Source organism: Erpetoichthys calabaricus, chromosome 10 (assembly GCF_900747795.2).
Source record: "Erpetoichthys calabaricus chromosome 10, fErpCal1.3, whole genome shotgun sequence".
Taxonomy (NCBI): Eukaryota; Metazoa; Chordata; class Cladistia; order Polypteriformes; family Polypteridae; genus Erpetoichthys; species Erpetoichthys calabaricus.
In genome coordinates, this window is record NC_041403.2 from 26648172 (window position 1) to 26671014 (window position 22843).

A 22843-nucleotide genomic window follows, 5' to 3' on the forward strand; every position below is an offset into this window, starting at 1 on the left:
ATCACTTCCGGGTCAGATAAAAACTTCTCCTTTTCTTCATCCCGGAAGTATATAATTTCTTCCGTTCCTGTGACTTGGAAATATTTCCGGGCTATACGGAAAGCATAAATCCCTGAGCCTCCCTGCAGTGACTCCTGGCGGCCCCCATGGTATCCAGCAGGGCTGTGCATTAAAACTCCAAGGTCCATGAGGCCCTGTTGGAATTCGGGGCACTTCCATGTTGCAGGGAGGGCTCCGTCTGGCGGCCTGGGGGTATTGGCCGGTCTGTATGGCCGGCAATCCCTCACATATTCTTATAGCACTTGTGTGGTTTAAAGTGCTAGAAGTTAACCAGCTGTGTGTGTGTCATTCATAGGGCATTATTGTGGTTAGGGTCTGAGTGTATGTGTATATCTATATATGTGTGTGTTATTATTAAGGTGCAGGAGTAGACCAACCCAATAACAAACCTGACAAGTGTAAGGGGTAGACAGACGGTAACAGAGAAGATCATTCTGACCGCATGGCATACTGCCCCTTCACTGATGTTCTATCTTTGCCAAATAATTAAAAAAGTGTGCCACATTCAACCCCGTGCATAAGCTCTGCCAGTTCAGAAGTGTGGGTAATAAACTCTGTTAGCTGGTAAGGGTAAATACTGCTTTGCTGGTCAGCTCTACTGGGTTCAAACCAAACATCTTCTAAATGATACATCTTAACATTCTCTATGGAAAGATAATCTTCTTTGACCTGCTTTTGGCCTTTTTTCTTTTATAACAATATAAGGTAACAGATACAAAAAAAAGTTTTTAAAAATACTCCACTTTTCAGAAATGTTTAGTTAGGTTCTTCTGTCCATTCACGATGGCGCCACTGAACTCAAACATTGTTCTGCCTGTTCTGATCAGACTGTGCTTTTTACTTTCTGTTATGTGTTATTTTATTTACTTTTTTACACCCTCTACTTTAGGTATTGTCAGTTACGATCGACAGACACTAATAAACGTATGTTCAGGGATCACTCATCAGCTTTCTGACTCCGTATTTGCAGACTCAGCTTGTTCGAGAAAGATCCTCAAAAAAAAAAGACACGATGCCAACAATAGATGTACTGCAAAGAAACATTTAGAAAACTGTGTCAGATTGCAAAACTGGTGAAGTACCCAGGCACACCAACCACTGCTTCCATGTGTCCTACTATCTAACATCCAGTCACTGGAAACATCACAGGAAGGATAAAATACCAGTGAGATATGTGGGATTGCAACATCTTTTGCCTCACGGAGACATGGCTGTCTCTGTTCAAACTGGATCGTGCAATTTTGACCTGCTGCATTTCTCTCTGTTTACCGTATGGACAGAATTGAGGAGTCTAGCAAACAGAAAAATGAAGGTGTACCATAAGATGGAGGTGTACTATATGCCTCATTGTCAACAATAGCTGAAGTGACAGCAGGAATGTAGCTGTTTTATCAGGCTACTGCTTGCCCAATCTGCAGATCTTGATGTTTAAAAGCAGACTAGTTTATGTTCCTTGGGTGTTAATAGCGGTCATTATCATAACTGTGTATATTCCACCTCAAACAGACTCCAAAACTGCACAGACGGAACTATCATAATGTCATATTATTACTTTTATCTATCTATCTATCTATCTATCTATCTATCTATCTATCTATCTATCTATCTATCTATCTATCTATCTATCTATCTATCTATCTATCTATCTATCTATCTATCTATCTATCTATCTGAACTGTGTGGTTGAATAAGGCACTAAAGGTTCCCACAGGAAAATTTTGCTATGCTCACCTTTATAATAAAGCAGCAACAAAAACAAGGCAAGTACGATGATATTTTCAGGAAGTCTTCGCTAGTCTTTGGTCTAAGCATTTCAGTTCATATTATACTCTGTATACTTGTATGTCACAAATAAAAAAAATTATTTGGTTTGAGATGATGGAATTGATTAAAGTTAATTCAAATAGCTGCTTACACAGAAAATGGCACTGGTGTAGTGTGATTCCCACACCATATTGCGTCGTATACTCTACTTGACATTCCCATTCAGTCAGGCTCTGTTGGATGTCTAACAATGTGTGGGCTAAAAAGAAAAAAAAACATTTTCTTCATTTCATTCAGCTGAGCCATCCCCTTCACAGAACAGATAGCGGGGCTTCATAATAACACTTGCTGGAATCTTCTGCTGTTAAAATTTATTTTGGTAGGCTTGTTTTATGTTCATGAAATTAAGATTTTTTTTCACATTTTTTCATTGCGTTGCATTAAAATCCAGGCTATATGATGTTTCAAAAATTTATTTGGGAAGGGTGGTTGTAACGCATCACTCCAAAAACAGATCAGTTGAAGTTCATGATGTTTTGCAGGGATATTCCTGTTGATACAACTTAAATTGTAGACTTTAAGAGCTTTTAAAAGTTACATCATGCAACATGACAGTAAAGCGGTGGGTTGGCACCCTACCCGGGATTGGTTCCTGCCTTGTGCCCTGTGTTGGCTGGGATTGGCTCCAGCAGACCCCCGTGTTCGAATTCAGCGGGTTGGAAAATGGATGGATGGATGGAACATGACAGTAATGGTGGCAGGACGCAGAACTAAAACTACAGTATTACACCAAAGCCATTCAGCCGATGGTGATGAATTTGGCAGATCATTTAGGACTGCCCATACTTGCAGTGAAGGCTACGTGCCACGTGAGTGGTGCAATGGAAACAACATACAGTATGTGATGGAAAAACACAAAAATCACATGGGAAGCAAAAATGGCTATGCCTACTTTCAAAAAATTTTGTATTTTCAGTTTTGTTCGTGCAATTTAAAATATTGGCTAACTCAGAAATTTCCAGAATTTAACTAGGGAGTCGTAATGAGCCATCAGCACAAAAGTTATGCATTGTTCCTAAACAGTTGAATTCATTTATTTATAACGTGCAGTGAATAAACTTGACTTATAGTTTTCATCCTCTTTCTCTGTCCGTTTAGCATTCATTTGCTCAGAGGTTGATGCGCTTGCTGCTTCCTGAGCAGCTCTTCTTTTCTCCACCCTAGCAGCCCGCTTCTTCTCTTCTTTCATTGGCATCTTTTCGCATTAAAACTGATTAAGTCAGTGCTTGTGTTACAATTACTTAGTACATTTTCCTTAATTTTTCACTTAAGCTGGCACTTAAGTCTTCAATCTGCCTCAAAAATGATTTAAGATATGAAGAAGTAGGGGAAGTGATGGCGAAGGTGGTAGGGATGAGAACGGCGCCTGTACGCATGTACCGCATGCCCGCCCTGCAGCGCGCTGCCCAGATTTGATTCTACAATAAAATAAAAATAAAAAGAGGAATAACCTTGGAGGTCAATCATCACCCCAAAAGCGGATAGTAGATGTCATGTAGTATATGTGTACCACATTTCAGGTCAATATGTCAAACGGTTTGCGAGCTACAGGTGATTTAAAATTCGGGACAGACAAATGAACAGCCAAGGTAGTGTATTATACTGTATATTAAGATTACAATTAATTAATATTGAGTTTCAAAAGTTTCGTACTGAGTAGTTGTTCAATAGAGGAAGAAAAACACTAAAAGAGCGGTAGTTTTACCCAGGTTAAGTGCTGTATCAACCATTCAGATACTCAATAAGCCGTCCACTTCATTAACGTGTGATTAAACATTTGTTCGTGAAACTGCAGTAAACCAGGAAACACAAAGTTGCTGGGTTAGAACCATCAATGGTAAGAGTTGCCGCAGGAATCCAATCATAATTTAAAAAGAGCAGATTCTCGACTCATGAGAGCAGAGGAACTGATAGATAGTGAAGATGAAGGATGGCACACTTGCAATTCAGCTAGCAGTAAAACATTTTAAAAACACATAAATATTTGCTTTCTTATCTTAACCCATTATTTATACAGACCCGGGCAAAGCTGGGTACTTTGGATAAGCGTACATAAAGTCAAGAGCTAAACTCCATTGTTGCCTTATGTCTTTGGATCCCCTTTGGATCCCTCTTAGCACTAATCACCCTAATGGCCTCTACCTAGGAACCACTGAATGCACTTTCACATTATTGGATAAAAAAATAAAACTAATACAATTTAAAAGAAAAATAAAAAAAATATTAGGAATTACTGGTTACTCATGTAATCTGAAGGAGAGTTAATAAAATGAAGAATAAAAACACTTTAAGAACATCAGAGATGAAATGATAAAAATTGATTAAGCGATATATAAAAACAAGATCAAGGTGTTTGGGTCACCCGTGTAGGACTATTGACTTAATAATCAAGAATTGGAAGGTTCATCACACCACCCAGACACCAACATGAAAATGACATTTGGTACAACATACCATCTAAACGAGAATGGGACTTAAGATGGAAGTCTCTGAGAAGACACAAATCACCCTGAAAGACAACTGAGCTTCAGTGACAAAGAGTGGGGCAAACAGACATTAGTCGGTGAGATCAGGAGTTCTGTGAACACTTGCATGTATGGAAAACCATAATCATTTTAAGGCCCATATGGAGCCTGACAGAAAACACAAGCATCTACCAGGTAAGTTTTGGGAAAGAGTTTTGTAGCCAGGAAGAAAAGGAAGAGACATGACATCTGAAAATATTACAAGTGATGTGACTGTTTAAATGTGAATGCACAAGACCAACATGACAATGGCTCATGAGTAAAAGGAACCCAATAAACACCCTGACCTGAATCCCGCTGAGAAAGTGTATAGAAGGGATCAAAAAAAGCTAATAGAATGTGTGGAGAACAGGAGAACAAGGGAGGTTGTGCTTAAGTTGTATGACACACTATTGCGCCCTTATCTGGAGTACTGTGTGCAGTTTTGATCTACAAAAAAGACATAACAGCAGTAGAGAAAGTTCAGAGAAGAGTGACTAGGCTGATTCCAGGACCAAGAGGTATGAGCTATGAGGAGACACTGAAAGAGCTAAACCTTTTCAGTTATCACATCTGTGGCCTGCCTGAAGCAGGTAAGAACACCCTGGGCTGAGAGGGGCACTCACGCTAACCATCTCCTCTTCTATTCCCTCCCAAGCAGTGAGAAGACACCCAGTGAGGGCAATTGACTCCTTCCAGTCTCACGCCTTTAAAGCCTGCCACTGCCGGAAAGAGACGGTCAATTCTTATTCAACCAAACCAAAGAACAGAGCTCCAAAAACCTAGTGACTGCTACCTGAAAATATTGGCTTCCTTGACTTGTTTTTGTTGCTGCATTATTATTGAAGCGTGCCTAGCGGCCCTTTTTAGTTTCTTTTATTTGACTTATTAAATGGGGATGACCGGGTTGGCATCCCAACATTTTCCTGTGGTAATCTGCAGTGCCTTTTTCATCCACAAAGTTCAGAGGGATAGGCAGACTGATATTATATTATTACGTATGTATATTGCTTATGGCAAATATATTCTGATATTTTTTTAAGTAGAAGTCTGCAATGGATTGTCTCCTGGTCCTGGATTCCTGCCCTGAGCCCTGTGCTTGCTGTGATTGGCCCCAGCTTCCCTGACACCCTGCCCTGGATAAGCAGGTTAAGAAAATGGGTTAATGGGCGGATAGGTAGAAAGTGCGCATTGGAGGCAACCTGAGGGCTCTGATGATTGTAATAACCCGCCAAACCAGGGGGGGACGCCATTTTCTTGCTCCTCCACAGAATGGAAGACCGACAGCCATTCCACTATTGACATCACTTCCATTGTCCACCCCACTGAACCTGCCCCTTCCTATTGACACCTCCATTTTCAACTAGTTCTGTCCTGAACTTGCATCTGAAAAGATTTCTTTTCAGTATTACCAAAAATTGTTGACTTTTTTTTCTCTGTAATTATGTGGGGTTACTGGGTGGTGTCCCCAGATCTTTAGCGCTGTTTGTGTTTTTGTTACAATGGATGGATGGATGGATGGATGGATGGATGGATGGATGGATGGATGGATGGAAAACAAAACTTTCGAAGCAATGTAGTTCTACTCACTAATCATGGCACCCGAAAGATGTGATGTGTTGGCTAATGATTAGCACATGCAAGTAAGAATTTCGCTGTACTCAGTACCTGTGGCGATAATGACCCTAGAAATACGCTATGTCAGCTTGTATTCTCAAAAAAACAAATGTTGAAAGTAATACACTTGAAACACTGAGTCTGTTATCTTCATTCCTTTTTAATGTGGGAATAATCTTTACCATTTTTCCTTTTATATATATATATATATATATATATATATGCTCATCCTCTAAGTCGCCTTGGATAAAGATGTCAGCCAAATGTAAAATAATTAGAACATTTAAATCCTTTTTGTCTTAAAACTCTGTTTCTTTCCTTTATCCTATTATGAGTCATTTTAGATTTCTCTTAATTTCATATCCTAGTCACTAAATTGGAATATGTTAATCCTTAATGCCCAACCCCCCCATTATCTTAAGTGCTTAGCATCTGATAAACCTTATATACTTACATTTATGAGCAACAGATTAGCACCTAAATTGTTGCAATATGGTTGCCCTGGCACTGCAGCTTCAGATTTAATTCACCATGTATATGGAGAACGAGTATGCTGAAATTCTAATTCATCATTGCACTCTTTGTTAAAAAAATGCAGCTTATACGTCACATTAGATAAACTGCTATGTAAATGAAAATACAATTCTACTTCAGTTTCTTTCTTTTTTTTTTTCTAACAAAAGTGTTACCGTATATTGCACTCTTGCTAGTACTATTAAGTGTCTTGTGATTGTGATCATAGTTGAAAGGGGCTATATAACATAAATATTAATAAATAAGCATGATAAATTAAAAACGTACAGCAAATTACGGCACATTTGCTGTTTGAGACATTAACGATTCTATATAATATTTTTCTTCTTCTTCTTTCGGCTGCTCCCATTAGGGGTCGCCACAGCGGATCATCTTCTTCCATATCTTCCTGTCCTCTGCATCTTGTTCTGTTACACCCATTACCTGCATGTCCTGTCTCACCACATCCATAAACCTTCACTTAGGCCTTCTTCTTTTCCTCTTCCCTGGCAGCTCTATCCTTAGCATCCTTCTCCCAATATACCCAGCATCTCTCCTATGCACATGACGAAACCAATGCAATCTCGCCTCTCTGACTTTGTCTCCCAACTGTCCAACTTGAGCTGAACCTCTAATGTACTCATTTCTAATTCTATCCATCCTTGTCACAACCAATGCAAATCTTAGCATCTTTAACTCTGGACAATTCTATATAATAATAATAATAATAATTATTATTATTTACATTTACAGTATATAACACTTTTCCCACTACTCAAAGTGCTTTTTTACGTAGTGAGTGTGGAGCCAGTTCAGCCACCACCATTGTGCAGCATTCATCTGGATGATACAACGGCAGCCATTTTTGTGCAAGTATCCTCAGCACACTTTAGATATTAGGTCTTAGGTCTTGAAGGGATGAGAGAGAGATAGCCAATTAGAAACAGGGGATGATTATGAGGTCAGAATAACTAGGCTGAGGTGGGCAATTTAGCCAGGACATCTACAGTGCATCCAGAAAGTATTCACAGCGCATCACTTTTTCCACATTTTGTTATTTTACAGCCTTATTCCAAAATGGATTACTGTAAATTCATTTTTTTCCTCAGAATTCTACACACAGCACATCATAATGACAATGTGAAAAAAGTTTACTTGAGATTTTGGCAAATTTATTAAAAAAATAAAAACATTGAGAAATTACATGTACATAAGTATTCACAGCCTTTGCCATGAAGCTCAAAATTGAGCTCAGGAGCATCCTGTTTCCCCTGATCATCCTTGAGATGTTTCTGCAGCTTAACTGGAGTCCACCTTGTGGTAAATTCAGTTGACTGGACATGAATTGGAAAGGCACACACCTGTCTATATAAGGTCCCACAGTTGACAGTTCATGTCAGAGCACAAACCAAGCATGAAGTCAAAGGAATTGTCTGTAGACCTCCGAGACAGGATTGTCTCGAGGCACAAATCTGGGGAAGGTTACAGAAAAATTTCTGCTGCTTTAAAGGTCCCAGTGAGCACAGTGGCCTCCATCATCTGTAAGTGGAAGAAGTTTGAAACCACCAGGACTCTTCCTAGAGCTGGCCGGCCATCTAAACTGAGCGATCGGGGAGAAGGGCCTTAGTCAGGGAGGTGACCAAGAACCCGATGGTCACTCTGTCAGAGCTCCAGAGGTCCTCTGTGGAGAGAGGAGAACATTCCAGAAGGACAACCATCTCTGCAGCAATCCACCAATCAGGCCTGTATGGTAGAGTGGCCAGACAGAAGCCACTCCTTAGTAAAAGGCACATGGCAGCCCGCCTGGAGTTTGCCAAAAGGCACCTGAAGGACTCTCAGACCATGAGAAAGAAAATTCTCTGGTCTGATGAGACAAAGATTGAACTCTTTGGTGTGAATGCCAGGCGTCACGTTTGGAGGAAACCTGGCACCATCCTTACAGTGAAGCATGGTGGTGGCAGCATCATGCTGTGGGGTTGTTTTTCAGTGGCAGGAACTGGGAGACTAGTCAGGATAAAGGGAAAGATGACTGCAGCAATGTACAGAGACATCCTGGATGAAAACCTGGTCCAGAGCGCTCTTGACCTCAGACTGGGGCAATGGTTCGTCTTTCAGCAGGACAACGACCCTAAGCACAGAGCTAAGATATCAAAGGAGTGGCTTCAGGACAACTCTGTGAATGTCCTTGAGTGGCCCAGCCAGAGCCCAGACTTGAATCCGATTGCACATCTCTGGAGAGATCTTAAAATGGCTGTGCACCGACGCTTCCCATCCAACCTGATGGAGCTTGAGAGGTGCTGCAAAGAGGAATGGGCAAAACTGGCCAAGGATAGGTGTGCCAAGCTTGTGGCATCATATTCAAAAAGACTTGAGGCTGTAATTGCTGCCAAAGGTGCATCGACAAAGTATTGAGCAAAGGCTGTGAATACTTATGTACATGTGATTTCTCAGTTTTTTAAATTTTTAATAAATTTGCAGAAACCTCAAGTAAACTTTTTTCACGTTGTCATTATGGGGTGTTGTGTGCAGAATTCTGAGGAAAAAAATGAATTTAATCCATTTTGGAATAAGGCTGTAACATAACAAAATGTGGAAAAAATGATGTGCTCTGAATACTTTCCAGATGCACTGTATAGGTCACCCTACTCTTTATGAAGGGATCTTTCATGACCACATCTCATCTGAAGGACAGAATCATTTTTATAGCACGGTGTTCCCATCACTGCACTGGGGAATTGGGATCCACATTCAGAACACAGGGTAAGCGCCCCCTGCTGGTCTCACCAACACTTCATCCAGCAGCAACCCAAGCTTTTCCTGACTGGTATCCCATTCAAGTACTGGCCGGACCCGAACATGCTTAGCTTCAGGTGGACGACCTCTTCTGAAGTGCATGTGGTATGGCTGTTGGCAGGCCCGGTCTTAGGTATCATGGGGCCCTAGGCAAAAGGGGGGTCCAGGGGCCACCTGAGGGGGGCAGAGCCCCCCTGGAAGCTCTGTGAAATGCGTGAAAATTAGACCAAGGAGTCGATCCGGGGCCCCCTGGACGCCGGAGCCCTAGGTGGTCGCTTACTTTACCTACGCCTAAGGCCGGGCCTGATTGGGACAAATAATGCTGTAGTATATTTAAGTATATATGACAATTGCTCACTCGGACAATTTGTTTTGGGGGCCCCCAAGAAGGCGGGGGCCCTAAGCTATAGCTTGTGTAGCTTATACGTAAATCCTGCACTGCCTGTTGGTTGTGCAAAATAATTAAAAAAGCTTCCCTCAGTAACTTAACATTCTTTTGGCTTAAGGGTGAGTCGCATACTCAATGAAAAATGTTCGGCTCAGACAACAAAAGAAAAATAGTGTAACAATTTACATATATATTTAATAACACAATGGACTGTAGACCAACAAATGATTTTAGTGTATGGATTGTTCTGAAGTGCATGAGGTATGGCTACTGGATTAAAAACAGGTTCATATAATCAAATATACATACTGCCATGAAGAATGAACTGTTGATTTGTTTCAGCCTCCAGTAAGTACAGTCTTTAAATTAATGTTAGATTAACTGGCAACTCTATACTGGCTAGTTCGGAGCGGGTGAATGTGCCCTGCAACGTACTGACACCCCATCCTGGGGTTTGTTCCTAATGCTGCCATGATAATGACGGGCGCACACAGCCAACTCACTTGCTGTTTCATGACAGTCAATAATAATAGTAATAATAATAATATCTGTATTACCAATGTCAAAAATCATTCACTTTATTGACTTAATTGAATTTAGCAAACTGTAAAGTAGAAACAAATTCCTCAATAGAGCAATATGTAAAAACAGTAATATATACAATTAACATAATTTTACTCTAAGGAAAGATGTTCACCGTTTTAACCATAAATTGATCATTAAATAACTAATTACCATTTGATTTTTGTTCTGTGTTTTGTTTTGAGACAGGCAATAAGAAAAAAAATCACATTTTTAATACCTTAAAGTGTTCAATTAGTTGAAGAAAAACAGCCAGTCAATGTTACCCAAATGAGTATTTGTCATTATTATTACAAAGGCAATTTCCTTCATTTAATTCCTTTAAAATAACTTCACAAATTTGTACCTTCATATTTCCTATTGCACACGGATATCTGCAAAACAAAAGCCCATTACAGAACGTCAGGATGACAACAAGCAGATTAATAAGAGTGGGAAAAAAAAAGGAATCTGCTTTTCATCGAGGACACATTTTATGTGTCTAGACTTCATAACATTTGTTTTTCTACTCTTTCTACTTTCCAATAAATAAATAGGCATTCCCAAAAGATATGATTTCCATTAACAAAATAAATAAATAAATAAATAAAAAGCAAGGACAATTTTATATCATGTAAGATTAGAGGATGTGTCTCCCAGAGTAACTGAAGGCTAAATTGACTGCTTTGTGAAAGATCTGAAGGAAAAGACGGCAGCATTTTAACACTCAACTTTAGCGGTGTCAGCTAGTAGCTTATGAGCTTCAAATGGACCTTAATATAAATTAACTTGATGGCATGACACTTTTGAAAAATACTGTCCAAGAAGTGACTGGAAACCCCTTTAGCGTGGCTAGTGTGAGTAAGATTTAAGGGCCAGTTGCTAAAATACAATAGGCATATTAAAATCGGAGGAGTGTTAATGTTAAATTTTGATATTTTATTACATTTGGTGCTCCTATCACACCTGATTCTATAAGCTGTATACAAGAATTGCAGTCATATCAGTTATAGTCAGTGCTACATTAAACAGTAAATATGCAGAGTAACATATGACGCTTGAAAGATGATTTAAGATCAGTCCTCTCATTTTTGTACTTGAACTTGTCCCGACGCTCATACCATTCCACTGCACCCGATGTCTGCCACAATGCTATATGATCATTCAGACTGCCAACTCTTCAAATACACAGTAAGTTTATTAAAGGAGTGTGTGATATTACAAGCCTTAAATGAAATGTGTGTGCTCTTTTTCAAGATGCAACAATGACACACTCGGCAACAGGTTTTTACCTATTCTTTTGTTGTGTGTCCTCTGCTAAGAAATTATAATTCTAAGCTTGAGAAAACAACAACATGCCAAACACCTCTCAGGGCACTAGAATTGGGTGGGACGGGTTATTGCATTGCATAATCCCCCCTGACGGCAAAAGGAGCAGCTCTAACATTCATCTTTGCAAAGGTTCCATCAGCATAAATTTACAATTTTATATTCCCTTGGATTCATAATTATCTGTTACTGATGGTCGTAACTTACTTTATAATCATTTCATACGTCGAGGCATCATTTTTAGAACACATAACCTCTTCAGCAAGAAAACATAAGACTGAGAAAATCAGAAGTCATGACATTGTGCCTCCTTTTACTTTACATTTGCACATTTAACAAGTTTCACTAGCAATAAGGGAATATGAGTACCTAGTAAATAATAGAGTTTCACATAATTTGGAATTATTCTGGGGAATGTTTAATGGATTTCCATTTAGGAAATGAACACTTACTCGCCTTTTTATACAAGACAATAACTGCAGCTACATTGGTACAGCTTTAGAATGTCAGACGGAGAGACTCCAGTTTTATGTTCTCTAATGGTGCTTAAGTTCAGATACATTCAGGAGCCACACTAAAGATGCATGTTAAGATAAGCACCCATCAGGATTTCATGAAATCAATACTATACTATACATAGGCAATTAGCCACCTATAAAATAGTGGCTGCTTAATTTCCCCAAAGCAAAACTAGCAGCAGAAACAAAAACATTTTAGTGGTGTTTGTGACTATCAGTATTCTTAATCTAAAAATCCATGTGTCGTAAACAGGAAAAAGACAAATGAGCCTGCAACAATCAGCTTGAAAATTGGCAAAATGGCCATCATTTATAAAGTATATGTAAAGACCTATTATAAACAACCAGACAAATAAATAAGGCAAATGGCACAGGGCACTTCTTTTATACTACACTCTTAAAATGAAAGGTGCCAGAGTCCTTCTTCAGAGCAAACATAGGAGAACCACTTTTGTTTCCCAAAAGATCCATCCACATGAATGTTCCAGAATGAAAATTTTACTTATTTCTATAACTAACCACAAATACTGTACATGATTGCAGATTTGTGAAATCCCAATGCCTTCCTGATTTTAAAAGGATGCTAGCTGTGTACAATAGCACAGGATAAGTTCAGGCATTCTTGACCTGTTAGTATTCTGCTAAGTCACCGAAACTACACATTAAAAGTGCTGTTTTGTCCACATATTAAGCACCTTTTCAAATCCTAAAGAACCAATTTCATATGCACAAAACTCATCCCAGAGTTAAACGACTCTTTGTTAAGAAATGGTTCTACATGGAATCACACACAGCCCAAAAAAGTACCATTGTAGAACCATATCTATCTATCTATCTATCTATCTATCTATCTATCTATCTATCTATCTATCTATCTATCTATCTATCTATCTATCTATCTATCTATCCACACACATATACTTTACTTAATGGCTAGAAGACACTAAAACAAATCAGCATGGTACCTCAAAACTGCTTTGTTGATTTACTTTAAGTACATTACCATTTGGCATTAAGTATTTAAAGAGTTGTTAAAATATTGTGTTTGAATGGATTAAACTGTTCTTACTTACCATGTCCTAAAATTCCAGACAGTGAGTTTATTTTACTTTTTTTTCAGTTATACCATTCTTTTTGGTGTGTTGTTCACATGTATAGTATATTATTATTATGGCTTATTATTTGGCTAATATCCATCCATACAACACTTGAGATACCGTTGGTTACGTTTCTTTTGTTTTCTTTTTATTCCAGCTGTAGCACAGGCAGGTTAAGTGACTTGCTCATGGTCACATAGTGTCTGTGGCGGGATTTGAACCCACAACTCCGGGATTTAACATCCAACTTTTATTATTATTATTATTATTATTGTTGTTGTTGTTGTTGTTGTTGTTGCTATTGTTCTCATTATTGTTATTGTGTGTTAGTCTCACTTCTTTCACACATGCATAGTTCATATTAAAAGGATAAAGTAAGATGCAATGTATCAAAACTCTCTTTCTCTGATTCTCTTTCTTCTCATCTTGTTTTAGTTTTGACTGTGGAAGTGACGTCAAGAAAAAGTCCAACTGGAGCTACTAGCGTAGATAATGTAAAACTGGAAAATCTTGTGGTAAAAGCCCGCACGCAGCCCTGGGTCTTTAATTTTACAGATTCATCCAACCATCCATCCATCCGTCCATCCATCAATCCATTTCCTTAACTCGCTCATCCTGATAAGAGTCGCGGGGCCAGCAATTACTGGACTCAAGGCAGGAACAACACCTGGACAGGGCACCAGTCAGTTTTTATAGATTTATAATCTGAATCAAGAGAAACAACTGATTTATTTTTTCAAATCTTACAGTAATATGGAGCAGGTGCTGAAGATGCTTATGATTATTAAATAATAATAATGTGGTTAAGCGCACACATGCTTTCCAATCAAATGGCATTCCATTCAGCGCTGGTGTCTGCCATTCTCCAGCCCGCTTACTGCAACTTTGTGTTACCGAGTGCCGATGCCTTTCCTGCAGCCTCTGGCGCACGGCTGAATCTTTCCCATGAGTGGACAAGGCTGCAGTCCTATGAACCAATTAAAACCTGTGTATTAACGTTCTATATATTTCTTTGGTATGCTGGAGCAATCTGAAGTGGTAGGAAAAACTGTTATGAACACAGGGAAGAAACGGGCAAACTCGACACAGACAGCGATCGGGAGTGGTGTTAGAACCGGTATGGCAGTAGCGCTTGTCCCTGCGTAACCGGGCCGCCTTCGAGATGCGGATATTCTTCTTCGTTTATTATTATTATTATTATTGTTGTTGTTGTTGTTGTTGATTATGTTATTATTAATTTTTCACAATTGGGATAAATAGGTGCTGAACATCATAAAAAAATTAACAAAACGAAAAACAAATAAGTTGCGAAGAAATGCAAGGGAGTCGCTGTAAGAATTAACCTTCTTTTTACCGATACGAAAGCTCATGCATGCTTCATTCCTCTAGCAGCAAAGCGTTCGCTGAAGTCTAACTAGTGTGGGGAGATAAATGCAGCGCACTGTCGCGTGCACTAATTAAACAGCCCAGTGTTGTCTGGATAGGCTCCAGCCCCCGCGACCCTGACAATACGATTCCATATTATACTGTATATGTAAATATAAACAAAGAAGAAATGGCGAACAAAGTTGGCATGCAAACTTACCAGAGTGAAGCCCGATTCCGACCCACACGGACAGACGAGTCGGGCGGCGTGGACTTCGAAGAGGCGGTTCTCCGTTATCTCCAACCACTTGCTTCCTTCATGGCATTGCCCGGTAGTGTGCAGTCCTAAGCAGAGCTGCTCCTTTGTGCGCATAAGGAGTTAATAACAGTTCTTCAAATGCACCTCCAAGAAGCAATACTGTGGTGTTAGTTATTTAAAATACATTCATGTCAGTGCGGAGAACACAGTGTTAGCTGCCTCACCACTCTGAAACCTGAAGGGGGGTGTCGGAAACAGCCGGATCGGTAGCAGACAAGGAATGCATTTCTGATTGTCCTGTGTGGATCTAAAAAACAGCAACTGCTTTGAAATAACAGCGATCTGACCAAACGAGAGGTCCCAGACAAGGCAAGCGGAGGTTGGCAAGGCGGACTGCGATCCTTACACGAGCAAAGATAGAGAGGCGTGGGGACGTGGAGGTGGGGAAGGGGGAGGTTAGGGGCACCAGTGGCAGTGCTTCTAATAAATAGCTCTCATTCAGTTGTGCATGCGGAATGGAAGAAACATAAAATCTGCAACATTCCTCAGCTTGTATGGATAAAAAAGAACTCCTTAGTAAGAGTCCGATTAGCCGGGAGGAAAAAAAAAATCCCTTATAAAGTCGGCACTCTCCACTTGGGTCCACCGGAGAATTGTTTTGTGACTTCACATCATCAGCAGCCAGTCGCAGACCGAAAAAAACATGTTATTGTCCCGCAATTAAAATAAAAAACAAAATACCGAAACGCCGTTATCAGTTTGCACATACGGACCCACCTCCTCGAGTGTTTGGGCAACGCAGCGCAACTGTGCAAGGCGCAGCCAACTGCACGGGGATCGCCGCTGCCTCGTTAATACGCTCCCCTGTGAAGCGGCGGCGGCTACCTTTTACAAGTGACGACGCCGCCGCCGCCGATGATGATGGGGAGGATGATCAGAGACACTTACGCATTAGAGCAGCTAAAACTCGTTGGCTTGCAACATGCCGAGGAGGTGATTGGCTTTTTGGTTGAATTTGTCAGGCTTTCTTTTCGCACTAAGGTTTTTTGAACGACTCAGGCTGCATACGTACATCTGTAGGGTAGATCTGCGCGGAGTTCGCCGGCTTGTCTTATCACACCTATGCAGCATCCTGCCTTTGTCAGTTCAGAAAAAAAAACAACAACACGAAGCACCCTACAATCTTATAAGTATGTTTTCTTAAAATTAAAAAACGACACACACACACGCATAGTTAACCCTTACCCTGTACACTATATTCGACACTTGCGTTTAGCACCTCATCTTATATGAATGAACAAATGTATTAGGTTAATTAAACGTGACAAGAACTTAGAGAAAAAATCAGTGGCCAGAAATTAAACTTTTTTAGGTCATTCAATCATCAAAAAGAAGAATTATGTAATTATTTCTTATACATTTAGACAAACTTGTACAACTCTAATTCAATGAGAATAAGTTTGCCTCCTTTCCATGATGTAATTTATAAGGCAAGCCTGCTGCTCCGTCACAGGGTGAACCCTGGACAGACGGGAAAAGAGGATGGTGGCAAAATTGGATGTCATAATGAAAATCCCTTCCATCTCCTCCAGGTCTCTTGGTGCAATTTTAAACACAGGCTCATTCCACCACGGTGTGCTAAGATCAGTGCAGGATTTACATATAAGCTACACAAGCTATAGCTTAGGGCCCCCGCCTTCTTGGGGGCCCCCAAAAGAAATTGTCCGAGTGAGCAATTGTCATATATACTTAAATATACTACAGCATTATTTGTCCCAATCAGGCCCGGCCTTAGGCATAGGCGAAGTAGGCGACCGCCTAGGGCCCCGGATCGACTCCTTGGTCTAATTTTCACGCATTTCACAGAGCTTCCAGGGGGGGCCCCGGACCCCCCTTTCGCCTAGGGCCCCATAATACCTAAGACCGGGCCTGGCTAAGATGAGTCTTTTGTGAACCAAATATGGTTCTCCTATGGCACTGCTCTGAAGAACCGCTCTGGCACCTTTATTTTTACGGATGCAATTGCCTGGCCCAGAGGTGATATATTTTTTTCCCACTCGGTAAGTTGGATTCTATAAAATAAATACCCTTTTCCTTGGCTAGTTTCAAGGATCAAGTGTGCGTTCATTTAAATTCCAGTTTGCACCAGAAAACAAAGTCTGCGCTGCCACTCTGATCCTTGATGCAGTAGTTGTCCAGTTATATCTCTATTCCCGTGAAAACAAATCCATTTAAAAACTCAATCCATGCATTCCCTTCTGATGACCCTAATGGGAATGACACCTTCTGCATGCCCTCTGTCCACTTCAGAAAGATTGATGGGGCACCTACTCAGAATGTGCCACAAGATGACTAGATATATCTCAGCACTGTCAGCCAGTGTGTCCCTGTTATAACCCAGAAAAGAAACTGCAAATACAGTAAGTGTGTTTTCCTGTCAATGTCATTTAATCTGCTGCTTTCACTTTTAGGGCACCATTTACTGGACATCTTTTGTTTAAAAAAATAAAAAATTAAGCACCCACAGTTGTCTCTACATATTTCAGCCTCTAGTCTGTGATGATGTACTATTGCTCTTCGGATTCTCCTCCAAAGTATTGCACCCTAAATTGTAAAACTCACCTTGGATTTTCATACACAGGTAAAACTGTCACAGATGGCCAGTGGCCCTGCCCGGCCAGAATGCAAGCTACATCAGGGGTCACCAAGTCCGGTCCTGGAGGACCACCATGGCTGCAGGATTTCATTCTAACCCTTTTTTTTTTAATGAGTGCCCAGCTTGTGCTGCTACTTAACTTCTTGTGAAATCATTTTAATTGAATTGCTTTCTTAAGATTTGTTCCCTTGAATTTCTTCATTGCTCCTCTCAATTACTTCATTTCTTTCCTTAAATGGCACCCAAACAGAAATGAAATGTGAAGTGAGGGAGCCAACAGAAGATCAACTAAGTCAGGGCCTCAAACTCCAACCAATTTCACTCCAACCAGTTGCTTAATTAGACGGCTTCTTGTCTTTAATTAAACCCATTCTTTAATTTTATAGCTCGTTGCTGCTCACATTGTGCATTAGCAGACATTTCCGAAATTGTTGATTTTCTCTTTTCTAATAGCGCTGGTAAAATATTTTGGGGACCTGAGCAGATTGATATTCCTGAGACCTTTCATCTTTCTTTATTGTCAGATATTGTATGATGGTCACCAGTTGTTTTGACTCATTTTGGATCTTATTATTGTTTGGCTGCTAATTAAGGAAAAAGAAACAATTAAGGGGTCTGAGTCTTCAAGAACAAGTCAATTAAAATTAGTTCAAAAGAAGTTAATTAGCAGCAAAAACGGGTCACTCATTAAGAAAAGGGTTAGAATAAAAACCTGCAGCAACGGTGGTCCTCCATGACTGGAGTTGGTGTACCATGAGCTAGATGGAAGGACCTGGGGATAGAGCATGTTCAGGGCATTATGTCCCCCTGAACACTAGAGGGCAGCCACCCTGGATTGTTGTGGCACCATGGATTCTCGCAGGACATGTCAGAAAGTTTGCCACAGCCCTGTCAGGTTCCATGGGTCCCGACAGAGGGAGCTGCAGATTCTGCAGAGCCCTATTATGTCGGGCTTCCACCACATCTAAGAGTACATCTGGAACATGCTAATGGGCCACCTGGAGTGATCCCGGGTGTGGCTTTAAAGGAGTCAGCTGCCACTACTCGGAGTCAGGAGGGAGAGGACGATGCTCACTGGAAGAGGAGTGGAGGTGAACGAGAGAAAGAGATAGACGGAGAGAAGAGAAGAAAAGAAAAGAAAATGCTGTGCTACTGAGGGGAACAATTGGGAAACATTTCCCCACAAAATAAATGTGTGTTGTGCTTGGAACTTGCGCCTGGTGTCTGTCTGTGTCTGGTTGGGATGTCTGGTGCACCCCCAGGAGGCCAAAAGGGTCACAATCTAATTGGGCATTCATGACTGGACTTGAAAAAGTCTGTTCACTCATGATCACCATGACACCTGACAGAGCTTCAGCAGTTTTGCAAAGAAGAATGGGGGGGTCCAGATCTGCAAATCTAAAAGAGTGACCTGTGCACAAATATTCAAGGCTATCATGGATGTCAAACGTAGGTCAACTAAGTATTGACTTGAAGGGGGTGAATACTTACAGTATGTGATGAATTAGTTTGTGTTTCATATTTCTAATTAATTTACATCATTTTGCAGATGTCAGTTTTCACATTGACATCAAATGGTCTTTTATTGTTCATCAGTGTTAAAAAGCCAAATTGAGGCCACTGTGATTTAATGTTGTATAAGAATAAAATGTGAAAACTTCAAATACTTTGTGAATACTTTTAATAGACACTGTAGATAGATAGATAGATAGATAGATAGATAGATAGATAGATAGATAGATAGATAGATAGATAGATAGATAGATAGATAGATAGATAGATAGATAGATAGATAGATCTGTAAGACACTATATAATAGATAGATAGATAGATAGATAGATAGATAGATAGATAGATAGATAGATAGATAGATAGATAGATAGATAGATAGATAGATAGATAGATAGATAGATAGATAGATAGATAGATAGATAGATAGATAGATACTTCATCCATTCGTTTTCTAATTTGTTTGTCCAGATCAGGGTTGTACACAATTTGATCAGAAGGTGGAAACCAATCGTGAATAGGCTATTATCTTAAAATTTATTTTCATTCTTTTCACAAATTAACTTATAGGAGAAAATCAAGGCTTATGCTCAAAAATATTATAGTTAATGATGTGCTATAAGATCAAAGGTGGCCCACAGACCGCTTGTTTAGTCAACTGAGAGTGTGGAAAGCTTAACTTTGTAAGAGTCTGTGGACATCAGACTCATTTTAATAGTAAAATGTGAACAGTTCCAAGGGGGTTAATACTTTTTATAGGAACTCAAGTACTAGGGTGTTGTACCGTGTTAGCCATTATGAATGTAGAGAAAAGCCAAGCAAAATGACACCTTTTATTGGCTAACTAAAAAGATTACAATATGCAAGGTTTCGAGGCAACTGAAGAAACTTTGCATACTGTAATCTTTTTAGTTAGCCAATAAAAGGTGTCATTTTGCTTGGCTTTTCTCTATAGGCACTCAAAGAAGATTAAAAACACAGAATGATTTTACAACTTCTTACGTTAATTCTGTTACAGAATGATTATTCTCGAAACTGGTAGACAGTGCCAACATCCCCAGTTGTCAATCCATTTATTTTCAACATTTCTGCCCTCTTTTAAGTTTGGTGGTCACAAGGCAGAATTATGAACTGAGTCTGATACCAGATCATTGAAATCTTCGTTAAATACAATTTTGGAACCTGCTAAATTCAATTTTGGATGATAGTGGCTGCTGCCTTTTCCAGAAACAAGCTAGATATCAAAATAGGTATCATTCATTTGCGGGGTCTACACCCCCAAGGCCGATTTGGAATCACCAAGTTTACTTACCCTGCATGTCTTTGGGATGTGAGAGGAAAACTAAAATACTATGCAGACATAGAGAGTTTATTTAAACTGCACAAAGACAACTACATAGGTGTGTGACTTGAACCCAAGACACTGGATCTGTAAGGAAGCTGAATTACCTGTAAATTCATTGTGGTCCCCTTCATTTTATATACAGATACAACTTTAGAGACTGAACTTTATTTGTCCCCAGGGGAAAATTTGGCTTTTTACAGAAGCTCTTTAAATAAATAAATACAATAAATAGATATATAAATAAATATATATGTATACACTATTTGATCTGAACACACACCAGAATAACTAAAAAGGAAGAAAAATGTAAAAAGAAAGAAAGGAAAAAGTCTGACTTGACTTTGCCAGTGAGGCATTATGCAGAATTATTGCGTTGATATAAAAGACCCCTAGTAGCATTTCTTGACACAATTTTGCTGAATGATTTGTTAGCTGAAAGTCCTCAGTGTTAGTGTGTCTGAGATTGGATGTGCAGCATTGTTCATAATGGCACTCAATTTTGTTTTCATTCTGTCCTTTACTACGACTTTCAGGGGGGGTCCAGCATGCATCCCTTAACTAAACTTAACATTTTAATTAGCTTGTTAATTCGATGGGCCTCACTTGAGGTGATGTTACCAGCCCAGCACATCACAGCATAGAAAATCACACTGTCCATCACAGAGTTGTAGAAGATGTGAAGGATGTCACTTCCCACATTAAAGGAACACAGTCTCCTAAGGAGGAAGAGGAAGCTTTGCCCTTTCTTATCTGTGTGAGCTCAATGTAGCATAACATAACATAACATAATGTGACATGACATCACATAACATAACATAACGTGACATAACATAGCATAACATAACATATTGTGACATGACATGACATAACATAATGTGACGTGACATGACATAACAAACATAACATGACATGACATATCATAACATAACATAATGCGACGTGACATAACATAACATAATATAATGTGACGTGACATGACATAACATGCATAACATAACATGACAAAACATGACATACAGTATAACACAACATAATGTGACATGACATGACATAACATAACATAATGTGATGTGACATAACATAATATTTCTCAAGCCTGCTTAATCCAGTTGATAAGGGGTTATAATAATAATAATAATAGAACTCTGTCTTGGGGCGGCACAGTGGCGCAGTGGTAGCTGCTGCCTCACAGTTAGGAGAACCGGGTTCGCTTCCCAGGTCCTCCCTGCGTGGAGTTTGCATGTTCTCTCCGTGTCTGCATGGGTTTCCTCTCACAGTCCAAAGACATGCAGGTTAGGTGCATTGGCGATTCTAAATTGTCCCTAGTGTGTGCTTATTGTGTGGGTGTAGTGTGTGTGTGTGTGCGCCCTGCGGTGGGCTGGTACCATGCCCAGGGTTTGTTTCCTGCCTTTTGCCTTGTGTTGGCTGGGATTGGCTCCAGCAGACCCCCGTGACCCTGTAGATAGGATATAACGGGTTGGATAATGGATGGAAATCTGTCACTGTCTTTAAGTGCTGGCCATCACGTTACCCACTTTATAATTTATTGCCATAATTCAGTTAATAGCAATCATTTCTTTGGACCTGGAAACTGGAGTCTTCATAGGAAAGCAACACAAAGCAAAAGGAAATTTAATCACGCTACTGTCTCAGTTTAAACCTGGGGCGCCCAAATATGTTTTTTTAAGCTGCCACCCTAATATGTCACTCATTTGACGTACCTAATATAGAATCTCTTCAATTATTGGCAGGTACAAGCAACGACCTAAAAGGCGGACACGTTTGAGTAAATGAGGGGCACAAAATCTCCTGAAAGCCGGTGCTTACACACAAAGGTGGTTCCTAAGTTAATTAAGCAAATTCACACTCCAGCGTTCTTAAAGCAATCTATAAAAATGCCTGCAGAAGCTTTGCTGCTTATAATTATGTCAGGTAGAACTAGACAAAGAGATCTCAGCAAGGTTGAAAGAGAGATTATTGATATGGCATGTTGTCCACATGAATCTGACAGGGAAGGACTTCATTATCGAAAAGCCTTTGGAGTTGGGAGCACATAGTCCTGGATTGTGACGTGAATAACTTAGTCTGAAGTGCAGCACTCCTGTTGCAAATATCAGATTACTTGAAACAGGATATCCATGCAGTCATACAGAAAACTCACAATAATGTCTAGTGTACAAGGACACTAAATGCAGTAACTAAGAGCCTAAGCACTCTGCTGCAGCATTTGGAGGCACCGCAGATTCCACCCTGTGACTCTGTTATTGTTCTATATTTGGCTGACACCTTCATCCACAGCAAATTACAAGATCGGGATACTTGCTTTTATTTATATTATGACTTAGCTTGGGGGTCTCATTAGGGGATAAGTCGGCAACCTTGTGATTTACAGTAACTGCAGTGCCTTAAATATACTCTAACAAGAGGAGTATTCAAAAAACATGAGATGTTATGGTGTTGTTGAGTTTTTTCTTTCTTTTTACAGAGCCTTTAAAAAGTATCATA

The 22843-nt window shown here is 39.9% G+C and overlaps 1 protein-coding gene across 1 annotated transcript in view; it reads right to left on the reverse strand.

The window, feature by feature from the left end:
• Positions 1-16009, reverse strand: part of LOC114658899 (BMP/retinoic acid-inducible neural-specific protein 3-like) — a 492078-nt gene extending 476069 nt beyond the window's left edge. The window contains exon 1 of the mRNA XM_051932810.1: positions 14790-16009. The gene's annotated coding sequence lies outside the window, so the exon portion shown is untranslated. The remainder of the gene's footprint in view (positions 1-14789) is intronic.
• Positions 16010-22843: the final 6834 nt, after the last annotated feature.